Source organism: Crinia signifera, chromosome 6, assembly GCF_055691185.1.
Source record: "Crinia signifera chromosome 6, ASM5569118v1, whole genome shotgun sequence".
Taxonomy (NCBI): Eukaryota; Metazoa; Chordata; class Amphibia; order Anura; family Myobatrachidae; genus Crinia; species Crinia signifera.
In genome coordinates this window covers 209647271-209667365 of record NC_139222.1, presented here as the reverse complement: position 1 = coordinate 209667365, position 20095 = coordinate 209647271, and the positions used below count along the sequence as shown (strand labels likewise).

The window sequence follows — 20095 nt, the reverse complement described above, 5'->3', positions numbered from 1 at the left end:
ATAACAGGTTATTGCTCCATGCACCCTGCCCACCATACAGTCTCTTGTTAGCCTAACATTATTACATAATATACATCTTTGTGTCCACTACAAACTGTTCTATGCCATCAGTCTTATGCTATCAAATACAATTTTATATACAGAGTCCCATGCCATCCAGACAGGCGTATGCCATCATATACAGCACCCACATCCAACATATACTGTACAACACGCTGAGTTACCAGAGCAGGCAGCGACAAAGCCGATTGGGCCAAGGAATTACATCATACACCCCAAGCCGGGAGACAAACGCTGCACATCGTGAAATAGAACATGCATTCCTATGGTATATAAAGTATGTGCTGTATTGTATGATTGTATGGTCTTGAAAAAGGTCAACATGACCGAAACGTTGAACTGAACTTTGAGAGAGAGAGAGTCGTTCTTTATGAGTCCTGAGAGTACCGCCATCTAGACCACGATATATAGACTTTTTTTCAAGAACAATAGCATACAATGCTATTCTTCTTTAAAAAAAGTGTAGCAACTGAAATGTCGGATAACTGAGAACAACAGTCTGGTGTGTTCTTTTCACTAAAGTCCTAAGAGTGCCGCCATCTACAACCAATATATAGAAAACCAAGGGCTGGTTAAGCAGGAGGTGACATAAATCACCGAAGGTACCTGAGCTGCTGGCACTTTAAGTAGCAAGTTGCTAGGATCTGACTTGGAAGGGAGTAGCCAATCAGGGCTTAGGGTGGAGCTGTCTATGCTTAAGGAAGGAGGAAGTTAGGTTGAACTTCCTCTATGATCCAGCTTTCCCCTCCCTCCCATCCCTATTTCTCTCCTTTCCAGGCGGCGGTAAAGAACGGTCTTGTATATTTGAAATCATGTGAGGATAGTGTGGTGTGCTCTCCCGGCATCGAGATGTCGTCAGCACATGCCCCTGGACAGGGGATGGGCTGCACCACCCGGACGGGTGGGTGTGATGTTTGAATGGTGTGTGTGATCTTTACCCCCTCCTTTCTATGACCGTTCTATAGGGCCGCCTACCACTTTATAGTCAGATATATATAACTGTCAATTAATAAATTTGACAATTTATTTTAAACCCCAGCACTTGTGTCTGTCTCTTTATTTTAGTGATAAGTTTAGTTGTAAGTTAAATAAGTTTGGTTAAAGTGTGCGGCAAAAAGGTTGCCGATGGTGAGTTTAATATATTTTGGTCAGGTCCATCCCAGAAATCCTGGCAAACATTTAAACGTATAGCAGATTACATACAGTATTTCATTAGACTCTTTCATTACTAGAAGAAGGATGCAAGGATACTGATCAATGGCAAAGGATTTTGTTTTTGCTATATATGCCAGAACTCCCCGCAAGTTCTCTGATTTGAATTAGATAGCATTTGGCAGAAATTACATTATCATTATAATATCTATCATCCCTTTTAGGGTTCAGTATATTACCATGCCTAAACTACTTTGCTTGCACTTGCCAATCTCATTGTCCTGAAAGATCTTTCTGCTGAGAATGTAAAGACTTCCAAAGTTGTTTATTTTCTACCCAGCCCTAGATGCCAGAGCTATCTTCCCCCTCCCTTGTGCAGTAACTCTCTAAATATGCTTCCAGCCCTCAACCATATTCCAATTTTCTCTCTCTGATTTCTCTCGCAATTACATTACAATTGCTACCTCTGCCTTTTCACACGGTTGTAATGGAGGCCTGAATTGTTTTTGATTAACTGCACTTTTATTCCACAGTGAATGAATAGGAACAGCTATCTAGTTAGGTCAAAATAACAGTTTCGTTAGGAGTGGGCTTAATTGGTTTTAGGAGGGAGGAATTATTGAGGAGGAGCAGGTTGTCAGCTATGGGCTAAAGCGTTTGATCTAGCTAGATTTGGGCTTAAAAGTAACAGGGTTACGTCTGCTCAAATTCTAGAGGCCTATGCAGGAAATATGACTAAAATATGGTCACTGTCGTTTAATCAGGTACATGATTACTTTATTATTACAAACTACAAGCCAGCGCTATAACAACTTGTGGAGCATAGTGACTGAAGAAATAAAAGCATTTAAGTTTAGCCAATATCACGTTATTAATGGACTGTAGCGCACAATCAGTCGTTTTTTTTTCATTGATCATCAGTACAAATTAGATCAATAAAAGCCAATGCGTGATTTGTCGTTGTGAGTTACAGCACCGTTACCATGAGAATTCTATATGGATGAGAACACTGAAGTAAAGATTTTGGCACTGTAGTACACGGTCTGCGACGGGCAATGAATAATTCAGTACATGGCATGATAATCCCTGACCCTCACCTCGCGCTATTACTTTAATGTTAATCCCTTTGGCAAGTGTAATAGTCCTTGGAAGTTCCCAGATATGATGAACATTCTTAACTGGATGGGCATGGCGCATGCCGATCACTATCGGCATAACTGGAAACTCAAATAAAAAATAATGTCTGTTTATTGGCCAGGCTGTGACACTAGTCCGATTGGTGCAAATTGTCTAAAGTAACAAGCAGTGCTTCCTGGCGTTATGCCTATTGGTAAGCTCAAGTTCTTTTACTACTAAGCCAGTGGTTCCCTTTTTCAAGGCCCACTGATCATCAGAGGGCCCGATTCAGACCTACAGCAGGTAAATGCCACCCTGCCTAGCTCAATCCCCCTGCCCCTGTGCACGGCGTGCCGATCATAGAGACTGAAGCAGCCATGCTGTCACAGGGTCCATCACCAGTCCAGTGTACTCTGTACAGCCATGAACCAGGAGCCAGGGAAGCTGAACAGACAGCATAACCAAGGGAGGAGGATGCGGTGGTGGATGCTTCAAATATTATCCCACAGCCCTCCACACAGTGTTTGGGGAGGCTTGTCGTCCTGCCCCAGCACACTTTGAGCATATTGTAATGAGCGTTGTGACGTCATGCCATCGTGGGCAGCCGCTCATTACATATGCAGGAAGGAGGGGCTGGCTGGAACTGCACATCCACAGCAAGTGTATGTCTGTACAGCCACAGTGGCTGTCCCAGCCTCTGGTCCCACACAGTAATCTTCTGCACAGGGTGGGTGCCGGCGGCTGTTTGGGTGCGCTGCCATGCACACTGACCGTGGCACCCCTGTCACAGCACCACGGCACCCCAGGGAGCCAGGGCACACAGTTTGGGAACCTCTGTAAGCACTGTATAAAACAATAAAGCAATGACCAATTGGCGTAAGTCTCTCTGCAAAGGTAGTTTGCTGAGGACAAGACTCCATAAATTTAGGAGATGAGGAACAAAGGTGGAACCTATAAAGCAATATATTACCACCTCTCCAGGACTTCTTTAAGCCCTGTTATAAGAGACAGAAAGTGTTGCTAAGACCTTTAGTACCACCACTAAGTTCCCTTGTTCTAATATGTAAACGGTTTCCACTTTCAAGAGGGGAAGCCAAACCTCTGCTGATCTTTGCTCTGGGAAAGATGAAACCATTGCTTGAAAGCTGCTATTGGGAGAGTCATAGACATGTAAACATTGTATTAAACCATATAAAGGCCCAACATGTGCATATGAAGACCCAAATGTAATGTTTAAGCTTTCTAGGAGAGACTGCTACTTTAGAATTCTAGACATTTTTATACCTGTGCCATCATATAAAGCCTGTAACATTTTTATTTATATTCAGTACGCTAGATATTGTACACAGTATTTCGTTAAGTATATCAGCATTAGATAAACTAGGGAAGAGCAAAAAAAAAAACCTTGGGTTTAGTATAGTAATAGTGAATTAAAATATTAAGTGAAATTGTTGTGATTGAGACCAATCTGTGTTTTATTTGTGCTTATGTCAAAACTATGACACCTTATCCTAAATAACTTTTTAAGTCACATGTCCCAGTTCAGCCTTCCTCGTTGTGTCTTTAGCGATAAATGTTAGCTGGTGCTCTGGTCTGGTGGCAGTCTGCCTACGCTGGATAGGTCATACTTAACAATTCTATCAGGAGATTCACAATTGTTTGGGGAGTTCCCTGGATTCCGGGAAGTGGGTGGATTTCCAGCATACCACCCATTTCCTGTTGAAGGGGGCAGGATGGGAGATAATACTGGGCATTGCAGGTCTGTATTTGGAGGGCAGGGCTAAAATGATGTTAATCGCAAAGAGCAGGTGGTTAGGATTTTCATAATTTTATTGTGTACACTATTGCTGCATCTCCTCTCTGGGCTCCTCCTGAAGAGACAAAAGTCTGCAAATAGGAGATAAATCATTGCCTCTGCTCTGGAGTGTAAAGGGGTAGTGACAGTGAAAAATTGGGAAAAGAGCAACTCCTTCCAAATGCCCCAAAAGGTAACATCAGGGTCTGTCATAATTCATTTACACAAACAAAACTAAGAAATCTTTATTGGGCAACCACACTAGTAGAGTAACTTGCAGATGACAATAATGAACCCTAATGTGGTTTCATTGCTTAAGTGGTTTCATGCAATTGCATTTTCACCACTCAGTTCCCACCCTAAAATGCCCTATTTCACAGAATTCAGAATACAATATGGGCATATACCATACTTGCCTACTTTTGAAAACTAGTTTCAGGGAGATTATAATTGGTAATAGAATTTTACAAAGCGCCCCATTGAGGGGGCATGTCATGCTCCTCCCAAAGGGTGTGTCTAGTTCCATATATGAAAAAATTGTTAAAAGAGATTGTGAACGTGGCCCCTAGAATCGTGGGTGTGTACTGCTACATCTGAGAGGAATCTTTTAAAACAGGCATTTCCAAACTATGGCCCTCCAGCTGTCCCATCATTCCTTGCCATAGTTTTAGCATTCCCTAAGAGCAAAACTGTGGCACTGCATGCTGGGACTTGTAGTTTCACAACAGCTGGAGGGCCATAGTTTGGACATGCCTTTTTTTAAATTACTTATATACAAATGTAGATGGTCCCAAAGCAGTTAGTTAGAGCTACTGTAATTGCTAAAGGCTGGAAAATGGTGCTGAGGATTCAATGTAAATGTAGCTGTCTCTCATTCATTCTTCCCCCCAAAAATTTAACAGCGTAATGTGGGCTAGGTGAAATGAGGGAGATCGCTAGACTAATGAGGGAGAGAGGGAGATTGCTGCTATTTCAGGGAGTCTCCTGCAGAATGCAGGAGGGTAGGCAACTATGGCATATGCAAACGTGTAAAATGGAATGTGTTGTATACAGAAACTCACCATTTGTGTCTGAAGATACGTGTGACTCGGACCCGGAGTCCCTGGGAAGATATATTTTTCTTAGGAATATTACCATACCACATAAAATGGCTGTCTCCCCTTATACAACATATTTTTTATTATTTCCCAAGTGGATGTTTCTGCTGCATTCTAGATCATTAACCCTCCATACGAAATAATTATCAGATTCAATCATCTGCCTGCAGTTCCTGCTGTGAGTGAAACCACCAGTTACACAAGCAGACTTCTGCCGACACCTCTATAGACTATGAGCAAATATCAACTCAGATAAACAACCTGCAAAGACACCGGAAGCCATTCTGACAGAAACATGCTGTTAATTGATTCTAGCCCCATAACTTGGAAGCTTTGAGATATGTTACTGGTCCTCCCTTTCTATTAAATGTATTACTATATCGCTATTGTTCTTTTTCAATGACCATGTGTAGGAGGCCTAGGACTTCGTAATGGACTATAAACACCTCTAGCAGTGAAATGGTTTACAAGCCTTTCAAATTTTGTCAGTGGCTGATATACATTCCCATAAGGATTAAGATTCTATGCCTTATACAGAACACTTGATGTCTTTCACTAAAAGGCAGGGATCAACGTAATCTCTTTAATACGACGATTGTAGTATATAGGAAACAGACAGCGGGATTCCGAATCCACCTTAATGGGATAAAGCTCTCACTGCAGCCGTACTTTATTTACACAACAGACAATAAAAGAGCCCATGACTTAAATAGATTTCTGTCTATTACCTGCCTGGAGATGACAGATGGGCAGTCTGCATATTTCCTAGAAAATGCTATGTATGACATAGGACAGCTAACAGAATCACTGTTATCAACCGTGTGGTGCAATCAATTATGTGAATCGTGACAACAGAACACCAGGAACTTTTACATTCGCAGAAAATAAAAATATCAAATGTTTGTGTATATTGAAAGACTAAACACATTTAACAAATTTCATTTAATTTTGAGTGAAAGGGAACTGCAAAATACATGTTGTAGGAGTGGTATTATTCGGTATGGGCACAATAATACACCTAAACGGACTGTTTTTTTCGATTGGCTCTAAAGTTTCATTTTTTGATACAGTCTTTAATGATAACCATAAACAGATTAGACTGGGATAGATTTAAGTATTTCCATTACAGCCTTATGGAGGAATTCAATTAGCCACAGTCATTTATTTAATGTTCATTGATGCAATGAGGTGATTCAATGAGTCCCAAAGCCATCCCCTAGGGCTATTCAATTAGTCCCAAGTGCAGCCTGCAGGCTGCACATAGGGGCCAATTCAGGCCCGTTTGGTGGGGAGTTTGAGCATGCGTGTTTATGCCTATGTGTAAACTCACGAGTTTCACACTCACTGAGCTGTTCGCCCCAGAGGGGGGAAGGCAGGGGTGGACACAGTGCTGGAGCAGAGGAATGCCCAGCGTTTTATGGATGCCTCCATGAAAATGCTGGGCGTTTCCCTGGGAACGTAGGCGGGCTCATGCCTGCTCAGGGCGGATGGCTGACACATGATGACCGCACTTGCCCCATTTTCGGACATTGGGGACATTGGCTGTGTGCACAAATGCCTAGCTGCTTACATGGTAACCTGTACTGAGACAGAGACACCCACCTGCCATAGCTCTGGTACACTTTCTATGGTGCTTCCAAAGACACACAAATCAGTATTTCAGCGTCTTCTCAGTTCCGGCACATTGAGACGCATGGGCGTAACCAGGGAAAAGTTTTGTAGCAACATTTTAGTAAAGTTGAGAGATATATAACAATGGCACAAGGCACTTACTTGCAACAGCTGATTTTTGGATTAAAGGTCTGTCACGTACTGTACACACACTGAAGACCCCCCCAATGATTGTGTCAGTGACATCACTGAGGCTTTTTCATTACAAAGTGCTCATCCACCGGTCCATCCATCACCCGCTTCCCCCACTGTCAAGCTTGTGTACCAATCTGTCACTAAGTTACATATGAATGTAAGAACATGAGTGGCAGGGCAGTCAGGCAGGAGGTAATAAACAAGAATGCGGTGGGAGTTAAGCACTTAGACCCCTCAAAATGACCTTGTATGTACGTCTATCATACCAATATATCAGCTTCACAACAGTCTACTAAAGTTTTCTGTTGCCTCAAAATGTCTGCGTTATTCACCGAGATCTACATGTCATTTGTGAGAGCTTCCCAATAGTTATCCATCAGATAATGACATACTTACTGCCCTCTCTCACTCACAGCCCATGACTGATAGCCTTTAAAGCTTTGACAAATACGGCATTTAGGTTTCATAATTCACCAAGTGCGTAAATCACTTATAACTGATGCTCACTAAATAAAAAGTCTATTTCCTAGGTTATTACGGCTGCAAATTTATTTTATTCCTGCAATTTGTAGTCTATTTTCAGGGTATTCATTTTCGTCTTTGTGTTTTGCCTTAGGATATAGCCCAATATGTGACCTTTACAAGACTCTTAAATATGTGATGTGGAGCATTAATGAGTAAACTTTCAAAACATGATACCCTGGAACAATTCAATGACAACTAATTACCACTTGACCAAAGATCACTAATCTCAATTTAGCACATATTACAGTAAATATTTGTTATCAAAGCAGTTGATTTTCTAGATGTATCTAAAGAATAAGGAACTTTTTCCATCATACAAACAGAAAAATACAACAAAAATATGCCCCTTCATGATAGGTCTGATTTTATCACCACAATTTAACCAAGTAAATCACAGAGATAGCTGAGAGATACCACCCCCAAAGCATTACTGGTAAAATACGGCTTTGCTGGGCCACTATTGGGCATGTGAGGCTTGCGGCTTTCCGTTCCACTGGGAGATTTGGGAATTGTGGGGCAGATGTATTATGCCTGGTGAAGTGATAAAGTGGAGATAAAGTGGGAGGTGGTAACGCACCAGCCAATGAACTCCTGTCATTTTTCAAACATAGCTGATTGGCTGGCGCGTTATATCACCTTCTACTTTATGTTCACTTTATCTCTTCACCAGGCTTAATACTGTACATCTACCCCACAAAGAGATAAATGCGAGAGTGATAAACGTCAAGTCAATCAGCACTCAACTGTCATTGTCAAACACAGCCTATAATGTGGCAGTTAGGAGCTGATTGGCTGGATGTTTATCACCCCTGCGTTTATCTCTTTTTAAGGCTTAACATATCTGCCCTTCAGTGTCACAACTTAAAACATATTTTTTTATCCCATAGATGTTTAAATTGCTCTACTGTTTTAGCCTCTACCACGTCTGATGGGAGGCTATTCCATTACTCTATCTGCAAAGGATTTTTTTCCTCAGATTTCCCCTGAACCTCCCTCCCTCCAGTTTCAGTGCAATGTAACTGTGTAACAATACATGGATCCCTGCTATTCACAGCCATACAGGAGGCTCCAATGGGTGGTGGTTTCTCCCTGTGACACTGTCCTGACTGCAACTAGCAATGGGAATCCACTCCTGCTATGATGTCAACCCCAATTGACTTTCAAGGGTTGCAGCTAATGCAGTTCCTACAGTATAAGCCTGCATATTGATTTGTGATCATGCGCAGAATTGCAATAATGAGCATGCACACATTTCAAACTGGCACCGTATCCCCCAGGAGATAGCGGTAGGAGCTGCCGCTGATCCTAATACAATTATATTGCACTCTATAAATTCACCACTGGTGATGATAAGAAATATAATACACTTCTCATACACTTGTACAGGCCAAGGGCCAGATGAATCAAGTTCAAAAAGTGATAAAATGGAGAGTGATAAACAACCATCCAATCAGCTCCTTACTGTTGGGTGCTGATTGGCTGGCTGTTTATCACTCTCCATTTTATCACTTTTTGAAACTTGATACGTCAGGCCCATACTCTGTAAAACAATACATGGCCTGATCACTGGACATGGTCATATTATGATTCTATTACAGTCTATAAAGACATAAGGCCTGATTCAGTCCTGATCGCACGGCTGCGATTTCACAGCATGGGCGATTATCAAATAACCGCACATGCTCATGGCACACTGTGGACATGTATGAGCTGTCCGTACAAAGGCAGCTATCGCTGGCTGGTCACCCAGCTACTATTTGTGGGCGGTACCCATGCATTTTCTGGGAGTGAACACAAGTATTCCCTGGCCATTGGAAGGGAGGGACGCTGATGTCATCAGTGACCTCCTTCTCCCCTCGGCCATCGCAGCGCTGAGTAAGTCCTGGCTTAATCTGTGCTGCTAACAGAGGGCAAAACCATTAGATCATGAGTGATTGCAAATGGTTTTCCCCTCAAGTGTACAGTTGTGATCGCATTCACAGCCGTGCACATGGGCAAGGGGAGTGCATTAAGTGGGGTGTCGTTTACCTGATCGCTGGGCTCACAAAACTCACAGCCCAGCGATCAGGTCTGAATTGGGCCCATACTGCACAATACCCTCCAACATGACTGGATTACTGGTTATGACATAATATATACAGGACACATAATTATATTACACATTATGCATAGATAAGAGTCAGACAGTGCCTTTACTTACTGACATGGACAACCAATAATATGACTTATTAATCATACCTACATAGATACAACCATTGCCCCCGTTGCAGAGTAGCAAGTAGCACCAATGAAGAAATTGTGGAAAAGAATGGGCCCTTAGGAATAGAGAGACCCAGCACTGATCTACCTGTGTCTAGCAAAAGTAGCTCTTATGTGTTCTAGCCTATGAGTACGTGACAGCCATGTTCTTCTTATTATTGTGGCAATAGCTTATGCTTTATGACAAACAACTTCACTTTTAAACATATCATCCATGCCTGCTGAGGGACTTCTTATAGTCAGATTATGTGTTTCAGGGACGCGACAACCAGCCATTCTGTACAATGCACATCTCCGGACATTTCCCCTGTGCCCATCATGCTACAGCTTAATAACTTGACCTCTTGTATTGTCACATCTTTTTGTGAAATGTCTGTATGCGAAAACTTCTAGTATAGCGAACATTTCCCTTCTCCAACTGGAGATATTTATATAAGTTATAGGTGGTTTTATATGAATAGAGAAAATGACACTGAAGTAATGTGGGTGCAGGCAGGTGTTAAGCAGTCACCATACTGCCATCCTCTGAAGTTGTAAGCCGAAACCATCGGGCCACTGAAGGTGCAGTTTATTGATCACTTCCTAATGGAACTTTTATACTATGGGTCTCAACTCCTGTCAATGCTGAGAGAATATACACAGTTCTGGAGGAGGCCTGGCCTAATGGTCTAGATCAGCAAACTGTGGGTCCTGACCTCAAAGCGGGTCCCGACCACCTCAGCATGGGGTCACGACTCTATGTTGCTGACCATCAGGCTAATGTGTCTGTGGAGGGGGGACAGGGTATAACTCATTAAGTAAACACCCACTGCTTCCCTCTTCAAGCCCCCTGTCGCCCTTTTCCATCCCCCCCAATTACCCACTGCCTCCCTGTCACAAAAGCGGTCACTTCACTTCACATGTTGCGGCCATTCAATTGTAACTTGCTGGGGTCCTGTAATAATTTTTATTGTCTGACAGGTCCCAGAGCAAATAGTTTGAGCACCCCTGGTCTAGATTATCAAGCTGAAAAGATCGGAGTGAACAGCAGAGTAAAAAAAACATCTGAGATTCAGTAGAAAAACAGCGATACATTTCTCATGGCCCCATCATTAATGGTGACAAGAGACAAAACCCCACAAGTTAAACGTAAAAAAAATCAAGAAAACAGCCATTCAAAAACAAAAAATCCAGGTGGTGGCAAAGTTGCCATGTACTGTATTCCCCTTGGTATAAAGTGTATGTTTGCAGGCCCTTTTTACATTATGAGGTCAGTTTATGAACTTTGACCAATCTCAAGCACATCTTCAAAGCCTAACACAGTGATCTGTTATGACAAACAAGCCTGAAATAGTCAGCGGTGAGAATGTAGAGAAATCATATCAGTCCTTAGTGGCAAAGGAGTCTCAGAGTCTCTGAAGACAAGGTGACTTTAGAGACATCATACTGACATGTTCGAGAACTGCCAAGACAGCCTGCACGGTCTCACAAGTCATTACAGGGTAGGACAGCTCAGATGCAGGGATAGATCAGCAATGAGGACATGTAGGAATCCCGGGGGACTAATGGGGACAGATAGGGACGTTGGGAGGGGGCATAATCAATACGGAGAGCTCACTCTGGAATAGAGCATACAAGTATTCAATATTTCAGAGGCAATTTATACTTATTAATAGGATTATATGTTTGCATTTCCGATTAACATAATATAATTACATACATACTCTGCAAATTACGTGGATCATATTAAAGGGATATTTATCAAATAATATTTAAATCCAGGTGAAAATATGAATTCACACTTTGTGAGTTCTCAAGAAAAATAAAGTGTGATGAATATGTCTCTACATGCTTCAAGACTTACAATGTTCTCCTTGGCAACAAATAAACAAATTATTCCACAAACAAAAAGGCATCATTACATGTATTCAGAGAGTAAATGATGCTCACAGGTGGAGGGATGGCACTCTCTATATGTAATACTAGGTAGCTGCTGGTCTCCAAAAAGGAGAGGGAGGCCGCCCTCTTTGGAATAGATAATGAAAAGGTAAAATTTGGAGTCCTGCGCTAAAGACCACGTGTGGTGTGACACTAAATAGATCTGCAGAGAGATATGGTGAACAAATAAAGAAATGTATTAAGCACAATGTCACAAAAATGCTCCAACTGGCATTCGTGTGTATAAAATAGTTGTAGGGTATCGGAGGGGTGATGGGGGGTGGGGGGAGGGGGTAGGTAACCAATGCCTTGCAGGAAGGGAAGAAAGGAATAATGGATGGGCACAAGGTAATGGGTTCAAGTGGGCAAATCACCACTGCACCTGAGGAGGTGTCTGTGGTCTGTTTGCACTCAATATTAATTCAGTGTGGGCAACAGTCAAATGCTGTCTTCAGAAGCTTTCTGCACTTCACAGGGTTAAGGAGGATAAAAAGTTAATGGTGATTTTCTCTCTCCAGCTGTAACTAGTTTAAACCCTGCACTGTAAATTTTCACATCAAAACAGCGTTTCTGCAGCAATAGGGAGAAATTGGACTAAATTTCCTGTAGCCGAGCTGGATGTGAAAACAAGATCATTTCGTTGCGGATTTATACCCATAAGTATGTAGTATATCACCAGCGCTCTGTGGCTGCCAGCTTGGAGTTGTGCGTGGAGGGGGTACAGCATCTGGTGGGAAAACAGCAGATTTAACAGGAATGCTCAAGAACTAATCAAGAAATTAAGTTTAGTAACAGGAGTAACAGAAGTTTATCTTCTTTTTTTTTTTAAATAAAGAGGATTCCCTTGCACTTAAAGGGAACGTGTGTCTATTGTATTGTTACACTGTTATCATGACAAAATCTCCTTTTTTTTTATAGTACGGGTAAAATGACAATATTCATATTGTGAACAAGCTACTTTTGGCATATTAGCCATCAGTGCTGCTAAGGACAATTCTATGGTCCGTAGGAAGTTGTTCTGTGGTTACGATCTATTTGACAAGTACGTAACTACAACTTCAGAAGTCTGCTACACAACCGAGGGATTAGGGAAGGTGATTATGAAGGTCTGTATTACCCTAGAACTCACAAACTGGTTTGATTCCTATTTGTTCATTTATTTATTTTATCTTTTTCTCCATGATCAAAAGAAAGTTGTTGTTTTTTAATACATAAAAATATATGAAAAATGCATTAACTGAGTTTTTCTGATTTGTGGTCCTCTGAAGGGGAACCAGGGTAGCAAGGGTCTTCTGCAGCAAACAACTTTCTGCAGCTCAAACAACAGGACAAGGCTTCTGTTCTACACCAGACCACCAGGTGTTTGGTAAGGCGCTAGGCCAATGGTGTTTTCACATTCATGCACCAAGCCCGCGCCACATTCAGGCACCTAATCTGTACCTCATTTGGCATGCTCAGTTTCCTTACATTAGGCCTGCTCCCTAATTCGGAGTAGTGAGCAGTAGGTATACAGTAGGTGCTAAAGTGGGGAACCAAGGACAGATTATCTCCCACTGGCTCCCCATAACTGATTAGGTAGCCGGAGCAACAATCATTGCTGATGTCCATGCCATTTGTTGTATTGGTGTACAGGGACAGTGGGAGCATGCGGACCTCAGGCGCTACCATACGGCTGCACCATGCCACTCAGCCTGCGATGCAATAAAGTATTAAGATATATATCTGTAAATGCCCCTGATGTAAAGTAGTCGACAAACTAACATGCCAAATTTAGAATACATAGAGGCCCATTTATCAATGTTTCAGGAAAGTTTTAGTTATTTAAAACCTGTTGCATATGATAAATGGTGCTCCAGGAAATCATCTTCCGACCACATGACAGTTAGGGCTGATTGGCTGGAGCCCAATTAATAATATACAGGACCAGATGTGCTAACTTTGAAAAGTTATAAAGTGGAGAGTGATGAAGTACAGAACCAGCCAATCAGCTCCTTACTGCCATGTTACAGGAAATAGTAAAATGTCAGTTAGGAGCTGATTGGTTAGTGCTCTCCATTTAATCACTTTTCAAGGCTTAGTAAATCTGGTCCACAATGAGTTTTAAATGGATAAAACTCATTTATAAATGGTCTCCATTAGTGGGGTTATGAAGGGGTTATCCATCCCCCACCAAAAATTGAGGGCTCCTAGGAATTTTAGGTTTGTATCTTCTTAATGCTCAGATATGTACTGGCTCTCTACGGATACAACAGCAACATGGACTGGTTTGGGGAGGTAGGAAGTTTTCTTGTCTATCTGCTCCCTCTCCCTGGACTGGCGACAGATTATGCTACTCATTCTCTGCTGTGAACCAGGCGCCTGAGGCCCTAGGACCTATGATGATCACTCACCTACCATACTGTTGCTAGGAAACCGTATACATCTGCTGACCAGATTTTTGTCTCCTCTATCCTTAAGGGTGTTGCTTGTGGTGTGGTACAGGGGTCCGACAGTCATTAGCCCGACGTTGGGATACCGACGGTCCGGACTCAGACAGCATGGTGAGGGCAACTAAGCCCCTTGCGGGCATGGTGGCTCACAACGCTCGCCACCTATTCTATTCTCCCTCTATGGGGTCGTGGACCCCCATAAGGGAAAATAGCAGGTGGCCGTCGGGAACCCGGCTTTCGGTGTTTTGACAGTCGGGATCCCGACGCCGGGTAAATGCCTGTTGGGATCCCGACTGTCGGGATCCCGTCCGGCACCCGTTGCTTGCAGTCAAACAGGGAGAGATTACTCTGTCCAGCATATGGTAAGTAAAGTGACTCAGCCCTTACATTCTACTTCTGACACTATCACTGCAACTTACTATGTCAGTTCTTTTCTGAGAGCTTCCATTGTTATGCAGGTTACCGCCAGCCCAACGCTGCTGGCAAAAACTTACAGCAGGGGTTCCCAGTCTTTTTTTGAATCACGGACCTTTGAGTAACAGAATTTTTCCAGGGCACCCCTAGGCCCCCCAAAAATGCAAAAAAATAAATATTAAATGAAGCAGATTGTGTTTATATGTGCTTCTTAGGTTTCGTTATGTGGTAAAGGGCAGAATTTTTTACACATAGTTTATGATTGGCAGCCACCAGCACTGGTGTTGTCCATAAATAATGGTACTGGACCACCAACCCAGGGCACCCCTGTAAGTGTCCCACGGCACCCCAGGGAGCCTAGGCGCACAGTTTGGTAACCACTGACTTACAGTGATAAGCACAAACACACTTGAGAAAAGTATAGCTTATTGCTAGATACATAGTAGGTAAGGCTGAAAAAAAGACTTGCGTCCATCCAGCTACTTGTTACATATACACAGGCCGCCATCAACAATCTACATTTGATGGCACCAAGCTTCTGAAATAGAGGTCAAACAGGATTTATCTGCACTTTACCTCTTGGCATAGTGTGAGAAACTGAGAAATTGCTGCAGAAAGGGTCGTACACTGACTCCTCAATGGAAAAATCCATAGAATGAAAAAAATTGACATAAATCTATATAAAACAATTGTAAAAACCATGATTTAACATAACAATCCACTGGTATCCTCTTTATAGGTATCTTGGTCCCCAGTACAAATGTACTTTCTTCCCAGCACAGGAGTTTACCAATTAAGTATTTGTCAGACACAAGCAGATTTTACTGTTCAATGATGTTTTGACTTTGAGGATAAGATCACAGTTCCGTCCATCAAAATTGATGAAATTGCTTAGTTGGCACATTATTTCCTCCCCTACACGTTTTAATTTCTTTCATCTTCATAATGTCTCACATTTTTAATTCATCTTATAATCTAACATTTAACCTTTCTACTGTGAGAAGTGCTCTTTTATACTGTTATATACTGTTGCCTATTACTGGCAAAAGTATTAAACAGTGCAATATATCACTCTTCATAAATAAATACCCATATCTGCTATTAGACGTGTATGAAATAGCAGTAGCATCAGAATATGGACTATAAAACTTAGATTGAATATACTATTTACGTTCCACCTATAAGGCCTATTTGGCTAACATATCCCCAGCACTCCCGTAATGTAGAAAATGTAGATAGAGATTCTGGATTTGAAATGTGCGGCCCATTTATCGACTGCAAATGCCTTGGAATATATTTTAACATACTTACCTGGTCCCCCCGATGGTCCCCCGGCATCCCCGGCAACCTTCAAGATCTTCTTCAGTAGTCCCAGGGGTGCATTATGCGAGTTTGCAGGCACGCTGGTGACATCTGCACTCCTGGGACTGCTGAAGATGCTGAAGGCTGCCGTGGACATTGGGGGACTTGGTGAGTATAAAAAACGGGGCGGGGGGGGGGGGAACAAAACAAAATCAGAAATATTTAAAAAAAAACATGGTTTTTGGAATATTTCGGATAAGAGAACTACGGATACAGGAGACTTGACCTGTAATGCGAATTAGTGACAGATATTATGGTGTCTGATATGAAAATACCATATAGTCTAACCAGGAATCGGTCAGCCTCTCCATTACATGGGGAGGAGGGGGTTCCCTTGAATCTGTGAATTACAATGATATAATTATTTAGGGTACTTGTTTCCTATCTGGGCGCCCAGGTTTTCTACGTACGGCACCGTAATGAAATCGGATCGCATCGCATCGTACACATACACGATATTGAACGATGCGATGCGATGCGATCCGATTCCCCATAGGAAACAATGTGAAATGGCTCAATTTAGCCAAATTCTCATAGGAACAATAGTAAATGGGCCAAAAACACCCCTGAACATTGAAATGTCTCCCCAAAAGTAGTTGACGCCACCCCGCCATCAACGTGAACCCGAAGCGTGGCAAGCGCAGCGAGCCCGCGAGGGGCAGCGGTACGCGTCCTCCGACCTTTTCATGCCCTACTATCCACTAGGGCGTGGAGTGAGAATAGAATAGTGTGGCGAGCGCAGCGAGCCACCGAGCCCGAAGCGTGGTGAGCGCAGCGAGCCCCGCGAGGGGACGCGGATACCTTCACAGTTATACGCGTCCCCTCGCGGGCTTCCCAGGTGTCCATGGCGACGCAGACACCTGGGAAGCCCGCGAAGGGACGCGTTTACCTGTGAAGGTATCCGCGTCCCCTCGCGGGGCTCGCTGCGCTCGCCACGCTTCGGGCTCGGTGGCTCGCTGCGCTCGCCACACTATTCTATTCTCACTCCACGCCGACGTGGATAGTAGGGCATGAAAAGGTCGGAGGACGCGTACCGCCGCCCCTCGCGGGCTCGCTGCGCTCGCCACGCTTCGGGTTCACGTTCATGGCGGGGTGGCGTCAACTACTTTTGGGGGGACATTTCAATGTTCAGGGGTGTTTTTGGCCCATTTACTATTGTTCCAATGATAATTTGGCTAAATTGAGCCATTTAACATTGTTTCCTATGGGAAATCGAATCGGATCGCATCGCATCGTTCAATATCGTGTATGTGTACGATGCGATGCGATCCGATTTCTCTACGGAGAATAGCATGGTGCGCAATTAACTTAGCGGGCGCCCAGATAGGAAACAAGTACCTTATTTAGTTTAAATTGTTTCTTGGCAATGCCACAAGTACCGTAATCTAATCTTGGAAGTGGTTTAGAACCCCAAGCACTGTTGATAGCCTCCATTTTTGTCGCAACTTACTATGTATGATGCTTCTTCACAAACATTATTTATTAACATTTATTTAAATAGCGTCAATACATTTAATTGAGCTTTAGAATACAATGATGGACTGATCAATAAGTAGTACAGCAAGGTTATCTACTTTAAGAATGAAACTTGTTTATGTAGTGTATAATACCTGGCTTCCACTATATCCACTATATATAACTAACACTTTCAGTCTGCCTGGTTGGCCAGCTCTCAAGTTGTTAACCCAGTGACACTAGGTTTTAAACAAGCAGCACAAATCCATTTTCTTGCTTCTAGTTTAAAACCCAGTGACATTCGGTAAATGATGGTGTAGATGATGCCAGGGCAGGCTGGACACAGTAATTCCTGTCTAAAGTGACGGAATGTCTACAGCACCTGGAAAAACATGTCCTGCATTTTAAACGCACCTAAATTCTCATCTTCTCTAGCAATCCTGGCCCTGGGTAGTGGTGACCAGTGCTGTGCACACAATCACTGAAGGAACATTAATGTAAGCAAACTGAGGCAGTGGTAGCACATGAGGACAGGTTTACCCAACTTGGACAAACGTATAACCTGTAGTTTTGCTGAAGTTCGGACATATTTACATTCTGATTTTTCTCCTATGTACTGCAGCCCAATAATGAACGTAAATAACTAACATAATAAATTCCTAATTTTTTGCAAACATGGTGGATATAGGGAAATCGAAGGTCCCTGTCACTCAGGTGTAGTAAATGCTTGTCTTACACAATGAAGCAAAATTGAGAAATAACTTGTTTTGGAGGGTGTAAAAATGTCAATAAAGATGCTTGCAAAGAATATGTAGGCAAGCGAGACTTTAATACCTCTTCACACAACATTTCTGGGTCCAGCGTGGGTCATGGCTTGAAACCTGTTCAGTCTGCAGGCTAGAGTTGGGTTATTTGCTGAGGCTTCCTCTATGTCAGCGCTTGGAGATAAGTCCTCCACATGCCAGTGAGTCCACTCCCCATAAGGTGTGTTTGGGACCTGGGTCAGATGATTCCTGGTACCTGTCCACACTGCCCTATAACCCAACATAGGTTGCTACTAGGGTTGAATTCCTGACTCAATGCACCCAGTTGTTTTTTTTCCCGGAATCCTTGCATACTGAACAGGGTTAACCCAGAAATAACCTCAATGGAAGCGATGGATTGAAAGGGTATAACAAAAGAAAAACCTGTTTTTGACAATTACATCAACATGAAAACTCTACCACTTCCTGAGATAGAAGCTTTATAGACAGATAGATAGATATAAATAGAATAATACAAACTTTTAGATTTTTATTTGATACAAATTTTTATTAAACAATTGTAATGTCAAATTTGAGACTGCTATTATACAGAAAAAAAAGATAAAAACAGCAACATTATATCAGAAACTGTCACAACAACATTTCTGGGCAGCACGGACGGTGTAAAATCCGTCATAAATCACAATGGTAATAAAAAAATCCACCAATCAACTAAAAAAAATTCTAGAGTTTTCTGAGGACTTGTCAAGTAAAACTTCTTACGAGGGAGCACGTAGTATTTTCAAATACATTCATTAGTTTATTAGAGGTATTATCTGGTAGAAATGTTAAATATATCTCCCATTTTGAGTGAAATCTATTTAATCCTCTTATAATATCTTGTAGAGCAGACCTTCTGTCAAAATACACAATATTTAATAATTACAATTTTAACATTATTACTGTAGGTGATTTTTTTAGAGAACAAGAACTGAAGAATTAATTTCCTAGCAAGGATAATCAAGATAGTCAAAAAGGGAGTACATTGGAAGGCAGTATTGCTGGAGACCATGTTGAAAAATACCCTGATAAAAAAAATGGTCCAATAAAATGGTAAAATGAACATCCACTATAGCTTGAACAAAGTTGTGAATTTTGCCCCCAAAACATTACATTTTAGAACATTGCCAAATATTATGGTAAAAGGTAGGCTGCGAATAACAACATTTTTTTCAGCAATTAGAATCAGAATGAGTCATAGTGTATGTTTCTATTGTGCTTGAGATATAAAAGCTCTATTAATAAATTTAATATGGATCTTCTGTAAATTAGCTGAAGAGACCCATTTTAATATTGAAGGTATTTGTTGAAATATACCAGTGGAAAATCTAAACTCTGGGAAATCTTTGGTCCTCGATGACCACACTTTGGACCATATTGAGGATGACTTATTCGGGAGTAAATCAATATAAAGATAACTTGCCGCTAGGGAAAGAGTAGAGGGTTAGGTTTCCAGATATGCAGTAGAGGTTCAAAAGGGGCAGACTAGATGGGCCAAGTGGTTCTTATCTGCCATCAATTTCTATGTTTCTTAGTGCCCATTTACAACTTCACCATTAATATAATGATGGGTTTGCAAGTAGAGGAACAATGTTTATTTGGTATATCATATTTATCTTGGATTTGGGTAAATGAAAGGGTGTGGTATAGGAGCCTGACATCGGGATCTCGACTGCCCGGATTCAAACAGCGGGGGGAGGGCAACAAAGCCCCTTGCGGGCTCACTGTGCTTGCCACGTTGCGTGAACAGTGGCTCGCTACGCTCACCACCTATTCTATTCTCCCTCTATGGGGGTCGTGGACCACTACGAAGGAAAACAACCGGTGGCCGTTGGGATCCCAGGTGTTGGTGTTTTAACACTCGGGATCCCAATGTCATGCTAATGACTGTCAGGATCCCGACTG

At 42.3% G+C, this 20095-nt stretch overlaps 1 protein-coding gene across 2 annotated transcripts in view; it reads right to left on the bottom strand.

The window, feature by feature from the left end:
- The window catches only part of SDK2 (sidekick cell adhesion molecule 2), a 561876-nt gene that overhangs the window by 362645 nt on the left and 179136 nt on the right, over positions 1–20095 (bottom strand). The gene's annotated exons all lie outside the window — the stretch shown is intronic.